General features: G+C 44.6%; 1 non-coding gene and 1 pseudogene across 1 annotated transcript; both read right to left on the bottom strand.

The window, feature by feature from the left end:
• Positions 1 to 1,720: 1,720 nt before the first annotated feature.
• On the bottom strand, positions 1,721 to 1,839 carry LOC140491719 (5S ribosomal RNA). The gene has a single exon (XR_011963390.1). It is a non-coding gene; the product is annotated as a 5S ribosomal RNA (ribosomal RNA).
• A 20,222-nt stretch (positions 1,840 to 22,061) lies between these two features.
• Positions 22,062 to 22,170, bottom strand: LOC140491684 (5S ribosomal RNA; annotated as a pseudogene).
• Positions 22,171 to 24,218: the final 2,048 nt, after the last annotated feature.

The following is a 24,218-nucleotide window of genomic DNA, read 5'->3' on the forward strand; positions in this document are numbered from 1 at the left end:
CTTGACTTTTCCGGACTTGTCCGACCTGCCTATCTTCTTTTCCACCTATCCACTCCACCCTCTCCTCCTTGACCTATCACCTTCATCTCCTCCGAAACGTCGATTTCGCTGCTCGTTGGATGCTGCCTGAACTGCTGTGCTCTTCCAGCACCACTAATCCAGTATTTGGTTTTCAGCATCTGCAGTCATGGTTTTTACTTTGTTACATATTGCCTAGTTTTGTGCATTTTTACCATCCAGGACTTCAGAGCTGCTACCAGGCGGTCTGTACATAACACCTATTACAATTTTAGGATTTCGACTATTCCTCAGTTCCACCCACACGGTCTCCACTGAATGCGTTTCCTTCATTATGTCCTCCCTCATCATTGACAGAATTTTGTTTCTCATCATGGAGGCTACTCCACCACCTCTGCCATTTTCCATATCCGTCCTATACCACTATCCTATAACCTCGGTCTTCACAATTATCCTTCTGGAGACCACCTTTTGCTTTGCTCAATCTGCAGCACACTCTCCGCGGTCAATATCTCACACCAGAGAGCTCCACCATTCAAACTGATGACCATCGATCCACCTCAACTGCACCTCCCTTTCAGAATTCCCTGAGATATCAAAACCCCATCCACTGACACTGAAGTCTCCTCAACAGTAGAACCCACACCACACTCTGGAGAATATCATTCTAAAGATTAACAACACAATAACTGTCGAAAGTTCACCTCATCTCAGTCTGAAATTATCGGAAATACAGTCTGAAAATCCAAGTCATTGGCACCTATTGCTTCTGCCTTTATCCACCCGACTGTTAACGAACACAACATTCTCTTGCATTTAGTCCAACAGGAGTTCCCTTTCCTGAAAGCATCTTGACAGTGCCTTCAAATGGTATGATTATCTTAGTGCACGGTTAAGATTTCCAAAGTAATATCCTTACTCACTAATGTCCTTCTGTCATCCTTAAATGTCAGGGGCGACTCCTCTTTCCAAATCCCACTTTACTATTGTTAATAGTCTGCACTCTGGAAATGTTATTTCTCTACCTTGGTCAACTTGTAACTAAGGCACAGTGATGTCAATTAGATCGAAATATTCATCACCATTTGTGCCATTATTAGGCCGATCTGTTTGTGAAGGCTTTGGATGTTAGAGAATAAGCCTTGATTTTTGTACCTGGCATTTTAAATACTCCCTCTTTACACTTATCTTATTATTTGCTGCTGATGTGTAATAATAATCATTACAAGGATTGAACTTGCTGTGTTTGCTGACCCATTCTTCCTGCCTTAACCATATCGATCCACCGTTGTATGAACTCGACCGGTGAGTGCAGATATTGTAAAACACCCTTCACCTGACAAGCCCTCACCACAACGTTGTTGCTTTCAGACCCTATCCACACCACTAGTTAGACGATTGTTAGAAAACAGGGGAACGCTGACAGCGATCAGGGAAGTGTGATCACCGAAAGTGAGGCATCACTTAATAAAAACCACGGTTTGTGCTCTTCAATAAAATACTTGCTGCTTTGGTGTTCCAGGTGCGTTTGCTCCAATCTCAAGCAGTAATGATGTGTTTGTGTATTGGGGGAAGAAGTTGAACAATGAAATTGGGCAAGAAAAAGTGAGGCCGAGAGACTGAGTGAGTAGTTAAAAGGACGTTGCTTGATGAATGGGAGTGTGTGAGTGCCAAGCTGTGAGCAACCTCTGGTGGCTGCAAAAGCCTACTGCACCTGGTATTCCCAGGCGGTCTCCCATCCAAGTACTAACCAGGCCTGAGTCTGCTTAGCTTCCGAGATCAGACGAGATCGGGCGTTTTCAGACTAGTATGGCCGTAGGCACAGACTGCTTCCATTTCTGCTTCCTTAAAGGCGCACACTGCTGCATTTACAACAACATTTTGCCATTCAATCATACTGCACAAAAACATTTCTTTTTCCTTTGCCTTTCTATTCTCCCATCTCCATCTTCAGTTCCTCTACTTCACCCTAGACACACACACACACACACACACACGTTTATTACACAACAGGATCAACTCTTTCACACTCACTCCACTCCATTTCATTACATGCCCATCCAAACTGCTTCACAAATAAACTCCTTTCCAAATTATAACCACAGCAACATACACACACCACAACGCTGTTTAGCCCCTACAACCTCTGCCTCCATTCAAACATCATGGCTCAGCTCTTGCCCAACTTCATATACAAGCCTCTGGCCCTTGGTCCTGTGAGAAACAAAGCTCACACACCTCAATAATTGCAGTCCGAGACAAAATCTGAATCAGCAGTGTCCTTTATTTTACACTTGCAAGTGGGTGAGATGTCCACTGCCTATAAGGTAGAGGACATACACACCAAGTTGAATTCATATAAATATTATGTATGATTTGATGTCTTTTGTTTTACATTGCTCCTCCCCTGCTTACATCTTCCACTTCCCTAAGACCGGCCCCCATTACCCCGTTTATCTCTTGCCTTATCCGGCCTTGTCTGTGACAAAATGCTTATTCCTGGCCTCACAAGCCTGTTTGACTTCATCCTGCTGTAGGTCATTGTTAGGCATATTCTTTCTTCATCATTATCTACCCCCTTCATCTGTGCCTTTCCCAAGGCCGTTCTGATCCCTATGACCCTTTTAATTGGGGTTTGTTCCTGTGTTTTTGTAAAAGTGGGAAGCAGATGTTTATACCTACTGTTTGTACAGGCGTACCTAGCTTAACTTCATCCCCTCACAACATCTTATCTATTTGTCCGTAATGTTTTAATGGCACATCTCATTCTAACATACAATTTTAGCTAATACAAAAACAATTATATATTTCCTCCACATCGTTTCCATTCTTGTTTACTCAGCTCGTGGCAAAAACAATTACACGCTGGTGTGAGTTCACTTTACTTTGGAAAATGGAATTGCAGAAGTAACGTTAATTTACCTATATCCCACAATTTCCCCCTTTTCTTTTAATTACTCTTTGTTATCTTCTGCATTTTTCTTTTAGGGGCACCTGTTTCATCAAGGCTGTTTCAATCAGTCTTTGGGTGAGCCCTCGTATACAGGGTATGATACAACAGCCAATGGCCACCAATACCCCGACTACTACTATCAGGGAAGTAAGGATAGAAACCACCATCCCCTTCTACCTTCCAATCCAGGACTCGAGCCATCCTGTGAGAGATGTGTCTACTCCTGGATTCTCAGCCAATTGCTCTGCTAAGGTAGTCAATCCTCTTAAGACCCGAGTAATTGAACCATCAGGTGCAGTGTTATTAGGAATAAAAGGTACAACAGCTTCCTCCTAACATCACACACACACACACACCCCCTTTTTCTGCTAAAACCCTATCAAGGGCCATTCTATTTTCCTATGCCATCGTACTGGTCGCATCAAGCTGGTCTGATATTCCTTTAACCGCATCTCTTGTATAATGTATAAATCGCTGTTGATTATTGAAAATGTAATTTATCCAATCTACATTTTTATTAATTGTTACCCACCAGAAGAGAGCTGACTCAAAGCCTGCTGCAATCTGGTTACGAGCCTTGGATTCATCAGGTACCCCCCCTAGGGACTCCTACCGAATCGAGATAAATCCTATCATCGAAAGAAGTGTCTAACAGTAATCTCTTACCCCTTCCCTTTTTCCCTCCCATCTTCTCCTTCTCAAATGCCAGGGTAAATGGAATTGCCAATTGTACAATTGCACATATCCCTCTCCAATCTGGAGGGAGGGTGGGTCTCAATATTTTGCCTCCACAGTCCCACCACAGATCCGCTCGGGGAACCTTCAATGCTGAGTAGTTCCCTCCCTTCTCCGTTTCGGTAACATTCTTAATTTCTGTACATAATTTCTGCTCCCCCAAATCTTTCGACCGACTTGTACCTCGTCTACACACACACGATGTGTGATTTCCAACTGCGGCAGAAAACAGGGGGGGATCTTTTGCATCTTTCTTCTCCAAGGGAGTGAACATCAGAGATAGGGAGGTACAATTCCTATCATTCCATGCAGTCTCATCCTGATACAGGGCTATCATACATTTCATGCCCTTCCTGTCTCGCTTCCACCCGAGCGGAAAGGGAACCACCTGGGCCACTGGCCGACCGGAGGCACATGCAGAGCAATTGCTTTTGTTCAGACTTTTCACAGTATACTTTACCCATTCAACCCAGGCATTTGCATCCCCGTACCCAGTTTCTATTTCAATGGTCTGTTTCAAGTCCTTTACCTCTATAAATTTTACTACTTTAGGATCATCAGGAGGGGTGAAAGATTGTATCTTCTTACCCAGTAGTTCTACCCGTTTTCCCTGTCCTGCACTAATTCAAAAACAATAGCCCAAGAAATCCTTCCCATTTGCTTTCATTTCTATCCCAAACGTTTCATTTCATTGTATCTCATAGGTGCCCCCCCCAGGATTGTTTCATGCCATGTGGTTTTCCTTATCGTTAGGTATATTGGGTTACACTTTTTATCAGGACAATCACGAGCTGGTCGGAAGTGGGCCCGTTGTACTGTGACGAGACCATTATACTAAGTACTGTCCCCAAGGCCATCCCCATAGGACTTTAGATGTATCTCAGAGCTGCGGTACTGTCTCTGATTACTACATCCCCACAATTTACTCAGCTGCATACATCAGCGTCTATTACTTGTGGATTAACAGATTCAGGAACCGTTAATAATACATATGAAAATGATATTTGACGAAATCCCAATACTAAAAGGGCTAGCATCATAATTCTAGCAGCATTCCCAGTATTCTAAACATCATGCTGAAGCACAAAAAAGACTTAATATACAATCTTACAGAAATAATCCCACGCTCGCATCGCCACTGTAAAATCAGTTACTCAAAGTCTCTTTAGTCTGAGTTTCAGCGGGTCTTGCGTTGATTCGGCTATCCAGACTTCTTCCTCAACTGGAGATTCCACTGGCCCTTTGATCCGAGTGTAGTGAGTCCAGCCTTTCCCCACCGTCCTTATTGCCGTTTCGGTCGTCAAAAGAGCCTGGTACGGCCCTTCCCAGTCCGGCTGCAATTTAGTCTCTGTCCATGATTTTACTGAGATTCAATCGCCCGGCTGGATGGGATGAACGGTGAATTCAAGGGGTGGAGTCTGTGCCAATAAACCCTGTTTCCTGAGGAAAGACAAAGAGGAGGACAAGCACAGTATATACTTCTTTAAGAACAACTCTTTAGTTTCGGGAATTGGCAATTCTCCATTCGTTCCCAATTAGGTAATGCAAATAAGATTTCATAGGGGGATAGTCCCAAATCTTTCCTTGGGGTTGTTCGTACTCGCAAGAGAGCTATAGGTCAACATTTGGTCCAAGGGAGTGTGGTTTCTATGATCAATTTAGAGAGCTGTCGTTTGAGTGTTTGGTTCATTCTCTCAACCCTTCCCGATGATGGCGGGTGCCACAGAGTATGGAACTCCCAGGAAATTCCCAACCCTTTCATTACCCCCGTAACACTTTAGAGGTAAAGTGAGTTCCTTGGTCGGAATCAATATGGTTCACGAGCCCATATCGGGGAATTATGTGCTCCAATATTGTTTTAGACACTCCACTCACAGTGATGGTAGCTAGGGGGTATGCCTCAACCCAACCAGATAGATGATCTACTATGACTAGCATATATTTTAGTCTTCCTACCCTGGGGAGTTCAGTATAATCTACTTGTATACTCTGGAAAGGTCTCAATCCTGGGTCTCTTCCTCCCGGGGTCTGTTTTCTCAAGACTTTCTTATTTACCTTTCTGCATATTATACATCCCTCACATATTTGTTTAGCAATTGTATATATTTCTTTACATCCATATTCCCTAAGAACTAAATCACACATTGCTTGTACTCCCCAATGGCTGCCTTGCTGTAGGACAGCCATAATCTCTCCCATCATCATTTTGTTTAACATTCTCCTTCCATCAGGTAACATCCAATGCCCGTCTGCTGTTTTTACAGCCCCTAAATCTCTCAATTCATTTTCTTCGCTTTCAGTAAATATAGGAGCTTCCCTCGGACTTGGGACAGTAGGTATTAGGGAATGAATCACCACTTCTTGTGGGTTCAGGGCTGCTTCCTCAGCCACTTCATCGGCTAATCCATTTCCCCTAACTTCTAGTTCATTTCCTTTCTGATGACCATTTACATGCACTACTGCTATTTCTCAGGGAAGTAATAGGGACTCCAAGACTCGTTTAATCAATTCTTCATGACTAATTCTTTCCCTCGGCTATTGATCAGCCGTCGTTCCTGCCATATCTTACCGAAGGTGTGCACAACACCAAATGCATATTTAGAGTCAGTGTATACTGTTCCCTCTTTATTCTCTAATGTCCTAAGGGCTCTTTCCAATGCATAGAGTTCACAGGTCTGAGCTGACCACCCATTTGGCAACCGTCCTGCCTCCACCACACTACTGTTTGCCCCGTCTACGACTGCATACCCATTATGTCTTTTCCCTTCAGTCACCCGGGATGATCCGTCTATAAAAAGTCTAGCCCCTGCATGAAGTGGAACATCTCTCAGGTCCATGCGGACCTTAGTTTGGTATTCTATAATGTCAAGGCAATCGTGCCCTGGATTCTGAGGAGAGTCTCCTTCCCCTTTCCAATGAAAGGCAGCTGGATTTAAATAATTGTCAGTGACCAACACTAGATCATCCTTTTCTATTAATATTGCCTCGTATTTCAGAATCCGTGAGTCTGTCAACCATCGCCCAGCTTTTTGGTTTAGGATTGTTCTCACTTGGTGTGGAGTGCTTACTATTAGGGCTCCCCCAAATGTAAGCTTTCTGCTTTCCTCCACCAACAGTGCAGTTGCAGCCACGGCCTGCACACATTCAGGCCACCCCCGGGATACTGGATCCAGTAGCTTCGAAAGATATGCTACTGGTTGTCTCATTCCTCCCCACCTCTGGGTCAATACTCCCAAAGCTGCTCCCTTATCCACGGTAGCAAAGAGGTGGAAAGGTTTATCTAGAGAAGGTAAGGCTAACACAGGGGCATGGATCAGATCTCTTTTGAGTTTCTCAACTAGTTCTTTTTCCTCATCATCCCAACTTAGACATTTTGGTTCCCCCTCTAATAGTTTGAGATATAATTTCTTAGTCTTCTGTGCATAGGAATCAATCCACAATCTGCAATATCCCGTTAGACCCAAAAATTTGCGTAACTCCCGTTTAGTGCTGGGCAGTGGCATTCCCAGTATTCCCTCTATCCGTTCCGGGCTTATCTTTCCCTTTCCCTCACTAACTAAATGTCCCAAGTATTTCACTTCTTGCTCCACATATTGTAGTTTGTTTTTAGATACTCTCAGTCCCTGCTGACCCAGGAAATTCAATAATTTGTTAGTGGCTTCTACTACTCTTTCTCTTCTTTTTCCTGATAATGTCTACCATTGTTTTACTGGCACATCTCATTCTAACATACAATTTTAGCTAATACAAAAACAATTATATATTTCCTCCACATCGTTTCCATTCTTGTTGACTCAGCTCGTGGGTAAAACAATTACACACTGGTGTGAGTTCATTTTACTTTGTAAAATGGAATTGCAGAAGTAACATTAATTTACCTGTATCCCACAGTACATTTCACCGGGACTTCTGGCAAGCTATCCTCCTTTTCTACTGAAAATACTGAGGTAAGGGTAATGATGGAACATCTCTGCCATTTACAATGCCCCCACCTTCTCTTGATCACCCGCTTTCCCTTTAGGCCAGCGGAACATTTCTTCTTGATTTTGATGTCCCTGGAAAGATTCCGTTCAAAATTCCTTTTGGTAGCTCTTTTAGACAATAGACAATAGACAATAGATGCAGGAGTAGGCCATTCAGCCCTTCGAGCCTGCACCGCCATTCAATATGATCATGGCTGATCATTCCCAATCAGTATCCTGTTCCAGCCTTATCTCCATAACCCTTGACTCCACTATCTTTAAGAGCTCTATCCAATTCTTTCTTAAATGAATCCAGAGACTGGGCCTCCACTGCCCTCTGGGGCAGAGCATTCCACACAGCCACCACTCTCTGGGTGAAATAGTTTCTCCTCATCTCTGTCCTAAATGGTCTACCCCGTATTTTTAAGTTGTGTCCTCTGGTTCGGCACTCCCCCATCAGCGGAAATATGTTTCCTCCTGCCAGAGTGTCCAATCCTTTCATAATCCTATACGTTTCAATCAGATCCCCTCTCAGTCTTCTAAACTCAAGGGTATACAAGCCCAGTCACTTCAGTCTTTCAGCGTAAGGCAATCCTGCCATTCCAGGAATTGACCTCGTGAACCTACGCTGCACTCCCTCAATAGCCAGAATGTCTTTCCTCAAATTTGGAGACCAGAACTGTACACAGTACTCCAGGTGTGGTCTGCTTTGTGTCTTTCCTGCTCTCTGGATCTTTCCCAATCAGCAGGATCTATGCTGATATTTTTGTCCATGACTGTTTTCTTCTGTGAAGCAGAGCTTTCCCTCTCAGGGGTATCAACTGGTTTCCTATTGTCTTCAATGTTTCTTTAAACATCCTCCCGTCATCTTCAGTTCTTTTAGCCATCAGCAGATTTTCCCACCTTATTGTGGACGGTCTCTGCCTCATCTCAGTCAAGGCGGCTTTTCCGAACTCTCCAACTCCAGCAGCATAGAACATAGAACAATACGGCACAGAACAGGCCCTTCGGCCCACGATGTTGTGCCGAACATTTGTCCTAGCTTAAGCACCTATCCATGTACCTATCCAATTGCCGCTTAAAAGGTCACCAATGATTCTGACTCGACCACTCCCACAGGCAGTGCATTCCATTCCCCCACCACTCTCTGGGTAAAGAACCTACCCCTGACATCCCCCTATACCTTCCACCCTTCACCTTAAATTTATGTCCCCTTGTAACACTCTGTTGTACCAGGAGAAAAAGTCTCTGACTGTCTACTCTATCTATTCCTCTGATCATCTTATAAACCACTATCAAGTCACCCCTCATCCTTCGCCGTTCCAATGAGAAAAGGCCTAGCACTCTCAACCTATCCTCGTACGACCTATTCTCCATTCCAGGCAACATCCTGGTAAGTCTTCTCTGCACTCTCTCCAAAGCTTCCACATCTTTCCGAAAGTGAGGCGATCAGAACTGCACACAGTACTCCAAAAGTGGCCTAACCAAGGTCCTGTACAGCTGCAACATCACTTCACGACTCTTGAACTCAATCCCTCTGCTAATGAACGCTAATACACCATAAGCCTTCATTCAAGACCTCTCCTATCTCTTCCAACTCAATACACAGTCTCCCACTACTGTCCTTGATCGGACCTAACCTCGTTCTCGTCATTCTCTTGTTTCTCTCATACGCATAAAAGGCCTTGGGGTTATCCTTGACCCTATATGCCAAAGACTTTTCATGCCCTCTCTTAGCTCTCCTATTCCCTTTCTTCAGCTCTCACCTGGCTATCCTGTATCCCTCCAACGCTCTCTGAACGTTGTTTCCTCATCCTTATGTAAGCCTCCTTCTTCCTCCTTCCAAGACATTCAACCTCCCTTGTCAACAAAGGTGCCCTCACACTACCATCTCTTTCCTGCCTGACAGGTACATACATATCAAGGACAAGTCGTATCTGTTCCTTGAAAAAGTTCCACATTTGCACGACATCCTTCCCTAACAGCCTATGCTCCCAACTTATGCTCCTCAGATCCTGTCTTACAACATTGTATTTACCCTTCCCACCAATTGTAAAACCTACCCTGTTGCACGCACCTCTATCTCTCCATAACCAAGCTGAAAGTCACAGAATTGTGGTCACCATCACCAAAATGTTCACCCACTAACAAGCCCATCACTTGTCCCAGTTCGTTCCCAAATGCAGCAGATACATGCTTTGTGCTTTCAAACACTGCCTTGAACTTGATAGTGCTATCATCGCTCTATGATAAGTGGCCACGCACAACTAGCTCACTCATTAATTCCATCTCATTACTCATTAATAAACCCAATACTGCTTGTCCACATGAAGCATATAGGACATAATGCAGTGAGAAACAGTACCGGCAATACACCAGACATGCACTACCTTTCTGACAAATGCTTGACTCCCTCTAAATCTGTGTTCACGTTAAAATCCCTCATGAGTAGCACTCTGGCTTTGTTCCTGTAAGACCTTGGCTCAATCTACCAATTTACTTTCTCCTATGTGTGAGCCTCGTCCTGCGTGTTCTTTTAAATGAAGCACTAGGAGAAGATATTCAGTCTCACACTCTTGATTTATTTTAAACAGTAAGGGGACAAAGCATTCAGAGCTCTGGGTCTAACCCTTTTTTCCCTGACCAACTACCACGTGTGCCAGTTCAAAAAGTAAGACCTCGTTCTGTCCCTGCCCCAGTCTTTTATACAATAAAAGACGTCATACACACACTGAGGTAGAATTATCTTCTCATTGGCTGTTGATCTGACTCCATTCTCCGCCTCCTCGCATTCCCAGATGTCCGACCCCACGTGAGCTTCTTTTGCCCGCGAAACGGATCATCACGTGACCTCTTGGGCCCACTTCCTGGGCGCGAAACGGAATGTCACGTGACCGCCTCGCACTCTTCCGGGCGCGAAACGGAATGTCATGTGACCGCCTCCTGCGTGTCTTAAACAGCGTCTTCACAGGCTTCTGACTGCTGCAGAGATTCACAGTCGCAGCCAGCCTTCAGTTTTTTTTGTGTAAGCCATATATTTACAAGTCCCCCTTTTGGTCTCATAAAAATGAGACCAACCAACCAACCAGTTCTATACGTCACATTCGCTCTCCGATGCATAGTCTTCCCCTCTTGCCAAAGCCATGGTTTCTGTCTCCATCTGTGCCATCTGATAGGGCGGGGGAGCCTTTCCTTCAATTGCTGTGATAATTACCCTGTTTAACAAAGATCTAATACAGGGAATACAACAACATCCACACAACACTAACACAATAATCATACCACCGAGGGACATAAACACAGAGGCAATTAATCCTTTCCATTTCCCAAACCGAGTCAAAAATACCTCCTAAAGGATTGTCAATACCGGAATGTTCATGTATTTCTTCAGACAAAGATCTTAGACCCTCCAGGGCTCTGGTTACCAAGCCATCAGGTGCCGTATTATTGGGGATAAATGTACAGCATTGGTCCCCGAACATAGAGCACACTCCCCCCTTCTCTACTAACAACATATCTAAGGCCATTCTATTTTGTACTGTCATCAATGAAGTCGCTGCCAATTGTTCAGAGTCCCGCCACCGCATCTCTAGTTCTATTAGCTAGCCTAAGTACATTGTAATGTACAGAATTAATTTGGTCAACGTTTTTATTCGGCGTAACTGGGAATAGAACACTGATAATTGGGAGATTCTCAAATCCTGCTGCTATCTGGTCTGCCAATTTATATTCATCAGGTACACCGTGGGGAACACCTATTGCATCTATGTAAGTGGTTGAGCCGGATGTGACATCAAACAAATCCCTACGAATTCGTGTATACGGATTCATTCCTTGTCGTCGTTCTCCTAAAAGAAATAAGGGTACTCCTAACCTGACCATTGCACAGATTCCAGACCAATCTGGAGGTAGACTAATATGCAGTGTTCTACCTCCACAGTACCAAAAAAGATCAGCTCTGGCCCAAACCATTGTGCTAGCGTTCTGCCAGCCGGTTATATTAATTGTACCCTGACACCAGTCAGCAGACATGTCTCCCAAGATTATATTAGACCTTCGTACAAAACATGTATAATTGTTGGCCCTTGGTGTAAACACTGGAGGTAACGTGGAATTCTTTACAGGTGGAAAAATATCACTTAATGTGGTACAATTTGGAGGGTCTGCCTGCATAGTGAGGGCCATCATACAATGAAATCCTATTGGGTCTATATTTGGGAACAATGGAGCTGGGGTAGTAAACAGGGTCGGCCTTGCCGAAGAACACGCGACGCAATTACTCATATTCATCGAAATTGCTGTCGGTGTCACCCAGTCTAGCCATAAGTTCTTATCCCCATACCCGGTAGCTAATTTAATAATATCCCTTCTCGTAAGGTTGTTGTGGTCTATTACCACAACTCCTGAACTTGGTTCTACCTCCATGCTTGTATTTTCAGTTTGTGGCTGACGCGTAGGAGGGTCCAGTAAAGTTACCTTCACTAATCCCATGGTATCCACACCAGATTGATCTATACCTATTACAAGATAAAAACTTCTGTCATCACTCTCACAGTAAATCTGTACCTCTTTTGGACTAGGATTAATGTCAAATTTCTTCAGGGTTAACAAAAGTGGATTTCTTAACTCTGAAGAATGATCTAGTTGCCCCTTCGCCAGGCTCACATGACCTCGAATGTTCCATCTATTATCCAAAAGTGACGACCTCTTGGGGGTCCAATCCACCCCCGTCCATGTTAATAGATTATCCCACGATGGGCATGGGTCATAATAAATGGCATAGAAGCAAAGATATACATCATAATCCCTCCAGCTCCCTGTATCTTGACCACAATCAATTACTTGGCATAAATCAAACTGGTATGTTGTACCATGATTCCTATCGTGTCTGATATGTACCTGGCTCCTCGCCTCCCTTAAACATTTATCTGCCTCTTGTCCTGTTGATCTTTTACTCCTGAACCTTCCTCCCTCGCCTGTGTGTTTGTCCCTCGTGGTTAATACTCCTATTAACAGTAGCATAACACTTATACATAAAACAATAACAAAGACTCCCAACCTCCACAGCCTAAAGTAATGTGGGCTGGTTACAAAGATAGACATTATATCCCTCACACAACTTTGCTTAGAAATTTTTAGGACCTCTCCCCCCTTTTTCCAGAACCTTCTTCCTACAAACATTAGAAGTTTAAAACCCTTCTACTCTTTTTCTGTTCTTATTTGTTCTAGAGTTCTCATTGGCGGTTCCGTAGCTGCACACTGGCTCCAATGGTACCAGTTTTCTCCTTTCCCCTGTAATCTGACCGCATGCGATGTCCTCTCCACCACCTTATAAGGTCCTGTCCACCTCGGCTCCGACCACTTCCGTTTGATGACCTTCAACAGGACCCAGTCTGTAGTAGATGGTGTCTGAGTCTGTAGTTCCCCCTTTTCCGATCCAACCTGTTTGGAGAAAGCTGACACCAGAGCTGTTAGTTGGTCATACTAAGGTTTGTACCTTAGAGAGGCTCTTCCTCCCTCTAAGATCTGTTTTCCCGCTCCTGGTCCCGGGAACTGCTGCCCTGTTGTTAACTCATACGGAGTGAACCCAGTGATAGAGCTTACTGAGCTCCTAATGGACAGTAAAGCTAAAGGTAGGGCATCCACCCAGCTTAACTTTGTTTGTGCACACACTTTTCCTATTTTTTCTTTAATGGACCGATTCATTCTTTTCACTTTTCCCTGTGACTGAGGATGATACACTGTCCCAAACGCATGTTTCAGTCCTAAAGCTGCTTCAACTTCTTGCAGGTCTTTGTTCTTGAAATGTGTGCCATTATCTGACCTGACTCTCTTTGGAAACCCATGCGTTGGAATATATTGGTTTATCAAGAATTTAATCACTGTCTTTGCGTCTTCCTTTTTCACAGGTATCGCTTCTGGCCAACCAGTGTATGCATCCACTGCTACCAAAAGGTACCGGTATCCGTTTACTCTCTCTATCATATCGGTGTAGTCAATCACTATTTCCTGACCTGGCATTCTCGGGAGAGGGAATTTTCCCTCGTGTGGTTTCACTGTTGGTCTCACATTGTATTCTGTACACGTTCTACATTCCCTGATATAATTTTCAATCGTTGCTGGCAAGAACGGATGCCACCAATGTGTCAGACACCTCTGCATCTGGGTTTTTCCACAATGAGTCAACCCATGAGCCTCCTGAAGCATGGAACCTATCAAACCTGGAGATAGAACTGGTCTACCGTCCGGCGACCTCCAAATCCCTTCTGACTCTGTGGCCCCTCTCTCTCTCCATACTGTCAATTCCTGAGGAGAGGCTTTCTGCTGCTCTTTGATTAACACGTTCGCCTCACAGGCAGGCAGTAGGTCGTACACTGTTCTCTCTGTCTGCATCATTATATACTGTGCTGTATACCCTGCTGCTTTCTTTGCTGCTGAGTCTGCTTCCTGATTGCCCTTCGCTACTACTGTATCTGCTTTATCATGTCCTCTACACTTGACCACCGCCACTTCTGCAGGTTTCATTAGAGCCTCCGCTAATCTTTTCATATCTTTTTCATGTTTAATTGGGGTTTTTGCTGCTGTTAAGAATCCTGCTCTGATCCATTGACTGAGTTCTACCTGTATAGCCCCTGCCACATATGCAGAGTCGGTGTAGATGTTTACTCTTTTTCCCTCTGACCATTCCAACGCAGCTATCATTGCCTGTAGTTCAGCCAACTGGGCTGATTCTTTGCCTGTCACTTTTCCTGTCAACACTTCCTCAAATCCCTCACTTGTCCATCGCACTACTGCATAGGCTGCTTTAAGTCCTTCAGTTGGATGTCTGTAACAACAACCATCTGTGAACAGCCCTTCTTCTGGGTCTACTAATGGAACTGCCTGTAAATCTACCCTAACTTTGGTATCTCTCTGTACCCTTTCCTCACACATGTGTGGCTCTCCTTCTCCCATGTTATCAGCCATGTTAATTCCTTCATGTGTAAAAATGATATGTGGTGCATTCAAAATTTTCTCTAACCTGGTTTGCCGCAGTGATGTCATCGTAAAGGCCGTTGAGTTCCCATAGGCCACTATACTATGTGTCGTCAGTACCGTTAGTGTATGGCCCATGACTATATGTGCCACCTTTTGAAGAATTTTTGCTACCCCTGCTGCATGTCTTGTACATGGTGGGTGTTTGTTCTCTATTGGGTCAAGGGTAACACTTACATACATCAGCACCTGCCTGGCTCCCCCTTTTTTCTGAAAAAGAACACCATTTATTGTGTGTAATTTTTCAGAAATATCCAGGAAAAATGGCTCTTTATAATCCGGGACCGCTAAATCAGCAGCCCGCGTTAGGGCCTGTTTAAGAGATATAAAACTTTCGTCTGCCTCCGTGGTCCACTGCAAATGGGCCGACAAATTTCTCATGCCTTGCTCATTTACCATGGCCCTGAGAGGGAAAGTGAGCTCCCCATATGATGCAACGAATTGTCTACTGTGCCCTGCCAACCCAAGAAATGAGAGCATGTCTTTTACAGTGACTGGTTTGGTATAATGCAGAATGGAGGATCTATGGGACGGAAACACACCTGTTCCCTTAGCAGAAATAATTCTACCCAAGAAAGACACCGTTTGTCTGCAGCATTGCAATTTAACCTGTGAAACTTTGAAACCGACACTATACAGGTGAAACAGCAACGACTTTGTGGCTTCCAAACAAGAAACATGGTCGGGTGCTGCCAAAAGAATGTCATCCACATACTGGATCAATACCACCCCCTTTGGGAGTGTCAGATTCTTGAGCTGCTGTTTCAATACCTGATTAAACACCCCAGGTGACAAAATAAACCCTTGAGGGACCCTTGTATAATGTAATTGTTGGCCTTTGTAAGTAAACGAAAAAATGTCCCTCAAATGATCAGCTAGGGGCAAACAGAAGAACGCGTTGGCCAGATCAATGCACGAGAACCACTTATGGTCAGGTGTCAGCACAGACATTGCAGTGTAAGAGTTTGGGACTGGAACGGTTGGAGTAGAAACGACACTATTAATCCGTCTAAGATCATGCGCCATCCTATATTTGCCTGTATTCTGTTTCTCTGCAGGCAAGATAGGGGTGTTCCAGGCTGACTGGGAGGGTTCCAGCACCCCTGCTGCTAACAATCCTTCAATTATGTCGGCGATGCCGGCTTCAGCCTCTGGTTTACGTGAATATTGTCTCTGCCAAATCGGAGTATGGTCTATTAAATCGAACGTGCTTGGTGTGACGTATTTACAGTAACCAACATCCGTTGAACTTGCTGACCACAAGGTATCTGGTAGAGTGTCAAGCATGGCTGCAGCCTGGGGATGGTCTGTTTTTTCCCTACCATGAAACCTTTCAATCTGCCTATGTTCCAGCAGTACCTTGTCAGTTGTCCTGCACATAATTCTATAGGCTTCCTCTGATGGTGAATATTGTAAACCGGGTAACTGAGTCCACATCCAGTCTGTACCACCATCAAGCATTTGCAAATAGGCCCCAAATCCTTGGCCTGATATTCTGCATGCACAGCCAATGTGACATGAGGTATGGCTTCTTCAGACATCTCATACCATTCCAACTGTTCTGTGGTTAATTCAACCACAGCCGCCACACCTTCTTTTCCGAGCAGAATGCAACTGGAGAAAATCTCCCATTGATTCCCTTCTAGATGCTGATAGAATGCAGACTGATATATTTCATTATCATCTCGATCATAATATAAGGTAACATGAAGGGGATCTGCAGGAGGAGCATAGGGGTGCAGCATCTGACCCCAGGGTCGCCATTGGCTGTATAAAGACTGTATGCCGTTATTCTGCCCATTTTCGGGTTCAAGCAGTCCCCAGTATATATCTGCCCACTGTCCTTCTGCCGTTAGTGATATGTCCGGTGATAGCATCATTTGGGATCCAGAGTGTATCATTGTCATAGAACAGTTGACAGAATGGTCATTTGGAAAGGTCACTACCAGTCCGTCTGGTCCGCACAGAACCGAGGCCCCACATCTCACCAGCAAATCACGTCCCATCAGACTCACGGGGCATGTAGGTGATAAAATATACCGGTGATGAAAGGTCTGTCCGGCCACTGATGTGATCAGTGGCGATGTCAAAGGCAGATTTTCTGGTTTACCCGAGAACCCTACTAACTGAACGCTAGAGGATGACATGCTTGACCGAGGTATATCACAAGTGATGGTGGAAAATCTTGCACCTGTGTCAACCAAAAAAGACAGATTCTTGTCCATTACCCTCATTTGCATATAGGGGTCTGCCAACCCCACATGCCCCTGGGTTCTCGGGCCCTGTCAATATTCACACCCCTGTCCTTCTGGCATAGTTTGGGGGTACTGTCCTTGCACCGGGGCTACAGCTGCATTTGGGACTTGGTAAGGCTGAACAGCCTGTTGGACAGGAGGCTGACTTGTACGGACATACTGTCCTTGGATCAATCCTGGGCCTCCCTGGGGACCCCACAACAGGGGACAATTTCTTCTCCAATGCCTGGGTTGGCCACATTCAAAACAGGTGTTGGATGGCTGACCTCTGAATCACCCACGGCCCCTTCCTCTACCACGTATTCCTCCTGGAACACCTATAGGCCTGCCCCCATATTGGGGGTAGGGTGGCATCCAATCAAATGTTGGGTCTGAACTCGGCAAGTTATTTTGTGGCGACGATCGCTGAACCAACTGACTAGTCGTCTTTTGGGAGGCCTTCTTTATATCACTAGCCTTCCTTCTAGCCTCATCGAGCTGTAACTTCAACAACTGCACTTGAGCTGACTCATTACTCTGTTTATCTTCATCCTGTTTCGTCTTGTAACGCTTCATGTGGTACGTCAAGTGTTTCTCCCACTGTTCTGTAGAACAACCTGGGATATCGGGATTACTTTCCATTGCCTCTTTTACTTCCTTTGGCATCCCTGCCATAACAGCATTCCTAAATAATGTGGTCTGTAGCTGACCCGACCCTGGATGGCTCCCCGCAGTATCTGTCCACGTGTCCTTACACCTAGCCAAAAAGGTAGACATATCCTCACCCTCCTTCATTGTGAAGGTGAGTGAGTGCATCGCTCCCGGTGGAATTGGGAATCTCTCCCTCATTGCCCTTCCCACACAGGTAGCATGCTGCGCAAATGGGTCTGAATCAGGTAATAAGGTGGTCCCCGCAGACACTTCAATCTGCTGTATTTCCCACATACTCAATTGCTTACCCAACAATGCTCTCCAATCACTCATAGCTAACTTGTAACGGTGGCACGGTGGCACAGTGGTTAGCACTGCTGCCTCACAGCGCCAGAGACCTGGGTTCAATTCCCGACTCAGGTGACTGACTGTGTGGAGTTTGCACGTTCTCCCTGTGTCTGCGTGGGTTTCCTCCGGGTGCTCCGGTTTCCTCCCACAGTCCAAAGATGTGCAGGGTCAGGTGAATTGACCACGCTAAATTGCCCGTAGTGTTAGGTAAGGGGTAAATGTAGGGGTATGGGTGGGTTGCGCTTCGGCGGGGCGGTGTGGACTTGTTGGGCCGAAGGGCCTGTTTCCACACTGTAAGTAATCTAAGTAATCTAATCTAATCTAATCTAATGTATATTGGGAAAATTTAGTCATCCATGGGTGGGGGCGTTTTATCCAGGATGCAGTTCATATCAGTATATGTGAAAGGCTGATAAACATTCCCCAGATGAGAGCCTCTGTAAATCAATGGCATTTGGTGGTGCTGATACATTACGACAACCTATAAAGTGTCTCTTTGACGCAGGTTGTAACTTGGTTCAGGTAGAGACTTCAGTGAAGGACCATGTTCGGTATGCATTGTGAGTGAGCCTTTCAAAGTGACTGGATAGGTGTTTGGATCATCATCTGTCAGGGATTCTTCATCCTCAATATCCATACTGCTTCTGGACTCCTCCCCATCCAATCTCTCTCTATCCCGTTCTTCCCTCAAATCTCTCCGTCTTCTGTCTGAGAACCCATCATCCAATAACTGACCTGAATCATGTAACCTTCCCTTCTTCTCATTCTCAGGACTATACGGTGTCGAATGAGCCTCTGGCTCCTGTACTGCTAAACATCTCCCCTGTTTTGGCTGTTCTTTATTTCTACTATGCGTCATCATCACCCTATTCGACTCCTCTACTTCCTTAACCCTCTGATCAACTTCTAATGTTAACTTTTCTACTTGTCTGATACTTTCTTCTAGAGCTTCCGCTAGTCTCTGTTTTACTACATTATACTCTCTTGTTCCTACTTCTTGCACATCTAACACCCCTTCTTGAACATACATAAGTGGCATTTGTATTACAGGATATGGGGGTGGGGATTGTACCACAGGCAATTTAGGATATACTGGCGCAGATGGTCCTGCCTTCTCTGTCTCCTTTGTCAATTCTATTGCAGAGGTACCACCTCCTCTCTTTTGTAATATTTCTACTGCCATACAGGCTAACGTCATGTTATGCAGATGAATCCTCCTCTCTTCTTTCTCCTCACCTTCTTTTGTCCACTTTCTTCTATGTCATATGGACCCTTTCTTTCCCTTCATAAGCTCTTCTTCTTCTAATTTAGCTTGCTCTTCTACTTTTCCCAAAAACAGTGACAATTTCTTCCTCTCCTCATCCTTAGGGACTTTGCCCTGTTTCTGTATTTCCTCCCAAATCTTATCATATTTCTCCATCATTGTTTTTTGCTTGTTTCTTGCAAGCCCACTGACTAACTGACTTCTGGCTTTACCCCACTGCTGTTTTACAGGCAACATTAAATCGGAAGAACACCCTCCATATTCTTCACACTCTTTATCAAACTCCCCTTCCATTTTATGTATTTTTGTTTCAATCCTCCCGTCCAGTAGTCAGTTGGTTTAGATATAAATATAACCAAGCAACCAACCCAATTCTCTCACTGACACACCACCTCCAAAACACTGACTTTTATACCACCCTCCGTAGATTCCCCAATATAATTCTTAAAACTTACAACACAATCATAAACCAAAATTTGTGAGCGTTGCTTTTATGAGATCCTGCTCAATGGACTTTAAACCTCCTCACCCATACGTACCTTGTTGCTTTTATGGGGACTCTAACCCCAAGGGACTTTAAACCTGTACGTACTATAATCAATACTTTGTCCACTTACTCTTACTAGGACACTTGCAGTATAATGACAACAATCAATTTAGTGTTTCCAATTGCAGAACTTCGATATAAACAGGCGTCTGCTCACCTTTTTTTATGCGGCGCCACTTGTTGTTGTCATCAAACGTCAGTCGTCCGTTATTTCTATTTTTCTCTCTTTACGTCACTTCTCCGTCTTCATCACGTCGGGGTCATCAAATTGTAAGACCTTGGCTCAATCTACCAATTTACTTTCTCCTATGTGTGAGCCTAGTCCTGCGTGTTCTTTTAAATGAAGCACTAGGAGAAGATATTCAGTCTCACACTCTTGATTTATTTTAAACAGTAAGTGGACAAAGCATTCAGAGCTCTGGGTCTAACCCTTTTTCCCTGACCAACTACCACGTGTGCCAGTTCAAAAAGTAAGACCTCGTTTTGTCCCTGCCCCAGTCTTTTATACAATAAAAGACATCATACACACACTGAGGTAGAATTATCTTCTCATTGGAGTCAGATCAACAGCCATTCTCCGCCTCCTCGCATTCCCGGATGTCCGACCCCACCTGAGCTTCTTTTGCCCGCGAAACGGATCATCACGTGACCTCCTGGGCCCACTGCCGAGCGCGAAACGGAATGTCATGTGACCGCCTCCTGCGTGTCTTCAACAGCGTCTCCACAGGCTTCTGACTGCTGCAGAGATTCACAGTCGCAGCCAGCCTTCAGTTTTTTTTGTGTAAGCCATATATTTACATTACATATTGCCAGGTTTTGTGCATTTTTACCATCCAGGACTTCAGAGCTGCTACCAGGCGGTCTGTACATAACACCTATTACAATTTTAGGATTTCGACTATTCCTCAGTTCCACCCACACGGTCTCCACTGAATGCGTTTCCTTCATTATGTCCTCCCTCATCATTGACAGAATTTTGTTTCTCATCAAGGAGGCTACTCCACCACCTCTGCCATTTTCCATATCCGTCCTATACCACTATCCTATAACCTCGGTCTTCACAATTATCCTTCTGGAGACCACCTTTTGCTTTGCTCAATCTGCAGCACACTCTCCGCGGTCAATATCTCACACCAGAGAGCTCCACCATTCAAACTGATGACCATCGATCCACCACAACTGCACCTCCCTTTCAGAATTCCCTGAGATATCAAAACTCCATCCACTGACACTGAAGTATCCTCAACAGTAGAACCCACACCACTCTCTGTAGAATATCATTCTAAAGATTAACAACACAATAACTGTCGAAAGTTCACCTCATCTCAGTCTGAAATTATAGGAAATACAGTCTGAAAATCCAAGTCATTGCCACCTATTGCTTCTGCTTTATCCACCCGACTGTTAATGAACACAACATTCTCTTGCATTTAGTCCAACAGGAGTTCCCTTTCTTCAAAGCATCTTGACAGTGCCTTCAAATGGTATGATTATCTTAGTGCACGGTTAAGATTTCCAAAGTAATATCCTTACTCACTAACGTCCTTCTGTCATCCTTAAATGTCAGGGGCGACTCCTCTTTCCAAATCCCACCTTACTATTGTTAATAGTCTGCACTCTGGAAATGTTATTTCTCTACCTTGGTCAACTTGTAACTAAGGCACAGTGATGTCAATTAGATCGAACCATTCATCACCATTTGTGCCATTATTAGGCCGATCTCTTTGTGAAGGCTTCGGATGTTAGAGAATAAGCCTTGATTTTTGTACCTGGCATTTTAAATACTCACTCTTTACACTTATCTTATTATTTGCTGCTGATGTGTAATAATCATCATTACAAGGATTGAACTTGCTGTGTTTGCTGACCCATTCTTCCTGCCTTAACCATATCGATCCACCGTTGTATGAACTCGACCGGTGAGTGCAGATATTGTAAAACACCCTTCACCTGACAAGCCCTCACCACAACGTTGTTGCTTTCAGACCCTATCCACACCACTAGTTAGACGATTGTTAGAAAACAGGGGAACGCTGACAGCGATCAGGGAAGTGTGATCATCGAAAGTGAGGCATCACTTAACAAAAACCACGGTTTGTGCTCTTCAATAAAATACTTGCTGCTTTGGTGTTCCTGGTGCGTTTGCTCCAATCTCAAGCAGTAATGATGTGTTTGTGTATTGGGGGAAGAAGCTGAACATTGAAATTGTTCAAGAAAAAGTGAGACAGAGAGACGAAGCGAGTAGTTAAAAGGACGTTGCTTGATGAATGGAAGTGTGAGTGCGAAGCTGTGAGCAACCTCTGGTGGCTGCAAAAGCCTACTGCACCTGGTATTCCCAGGCGGTCTCCCATCCAAGTACTAACCAGGCCTGAGTCTGCTTAGCTTCCGAGATCAGGCGTTTTCAGACTAGTATGGCCGTAGGCACAGACTGTTTCCATTTCTGCTTCCTTAAAGGCACACACTGCTGCATTTACAACAACATTTTGCCATTCAATCATACTGCACCAAAACATTTCTTTTTCCTTTGCCTTTCTATTCTCCCATCTCCATCTTCAGTTCCTCTACTTCACCCTAGACACACACACACACACACACACACACGTTTATTACACAACAGGATCAACTCTTTCACACTCACTCCACTCCATTTCATTACATGCCCATCCAAACTGCTTCACAAATAAACTCCTTTCCAAATTATAACCACAGCAACAGACACACACCACAACGCTGTTTAGCCCCTACAACCTCTGCCTCCATTCAAACATCATGGCTCAGCTCTTGCCCAACTTCATATACAGGCCTCTGGCCCTTGGTACCTTTGCTTCGCAAACATTTATCTCCCTCACATTTCAATAGAACAACTCATCCAGCATCCACTGCGCTTTGTTAGAAAATGATTGCTAAAATCCACCATCCGATGTGTGCACGACGGCTTCCTCACATCTCTACGCAACCCTCTGGCCCTAAGTCTCACGCTATGTTCCTTCGTTCTACAATCCCCAACCAGTAGAAATCGTTTATCGTTATCCACCTTCTCTTTTCCTATTCATGTCTTCAAGACTTTCATCACACCACCCATTAACATTCTCAATTCTACAGACCACAGCCCTAAATGATATGATCTCTCCTTCCATCTTAACCATGCAAGTCCAGGTATCATTCTTGTAAATCAATATTCTACTCCGTTCAGAAGGTGTGCGGCCCAGATCCGCTCATAGTACTCCAAGTGGGGTCTATCTCACCAGGGTTTTGTAGAACTGCAGCATAACTTCGGCATCCTTCTACTCCAGTGTTCTACTTAGAAATTTGTCTTGCAAACGTTTCGTCCCCTGTCTAGGTGACATCCTCAGTGCTTGGGAGCCTCCTGGGAAGCGCTTCTGTGCTGTTTGCTCCGGCATTTATTGTGGCCTGTCTCTGCCGCTTCCGGTTGTCAGTTCGAGCTGTCCACTGTAGTGGCCGGTATATTGGGTCCAGGTCGATGTGTTTGTTGATAGAGTCTGTGGATGAGTGCCATGCCTCTAGGAATTCCCTGGCTGTTCTCTGTTTGGCTTGCCCTATAATGGTAGTGTTGTCCCAGTCGAATTCATGTTGCTTGTCATCTGTGTGTGTTGCTACTAAGGAGAGCTGGTCATGTCGTTTCGTGGCTAGTTGGTGTTTGTGCATACGGATCGTTAGCTGTCTTCCTGTTTGTCCGATGTAGTGTTTTGTGCAGTCCTTGCATGGGATTTTGTACACTACATTGGTTTTGCTCATGTTGGGTATCGGGTCCTTTGTTCTGGTGAGTTGTTGTCTGAGCGTGGCTGTAGGTTTGTGTGCTGTTATGAGTCCTAGTGGTCGCAGTAGTCTGGCTGTCAGTTCGGAAATGCTCCTGATGTATGGTAGTGTGGCTAGTCCTTTGGGTCCACCTAGACAGGGGACGAAACGTTTGCAAGACAAATTCCCAGCTTGACGAACAGAACCACAACGAGCACCCGAGCTACAAATCTTCTCCCAAACGTTGACCTACTTAGAAAGGACAGCAATCTGTTCGCTTTCTGGATTATTTTCTGTATGTGTCCGTGACATTTTAAAGAAGTGTGCACCTGAAACCCCAAGTCTCCTTGGACATGCACTTCATACCATCCAGAAAAATACCTTGATCTGTCCCTTCTTGATCCAAAAATGGATAGCCTCACTATTGCTTTCATTGAACTGCTTTTGCCACAGTTTTGCTTATTGACTTAATCTATCAATATCCCCTTGCAATTTTATGCTGTCATCTACACTGTCTACAATGCAGCCTAACTATGTGTCATCCACAAATTAGGATAAGATTTCCTGTGCCATTATCCATTCCCTTAACAAATAACATCAATAATTGAGGCCCTAACACAAGTCCTTGTGAGACATAACTGGTTCCATCCTGCCAATTGACTACCTACCCATTCTCTCTACTTTCTGTCACCTGCCACTCAAACAATCTCCGAGC

The sequence above is a fragment of the Chiloscyllium punctatum genome, chromosome 19 (assembly GCF_047496795.1).
Source record: "Chiloscyllium punctatum isolate Juve2018m chromosome 19, sChiPun1.3, whole genome shotgun sequence".
NCBI lineage: Eukaryota > Metazoa > Chordata > Chondrichthyes > Orectolobiformes > Hemiscylliidae > Chiloscyllium > Chiloscyllium punctatum.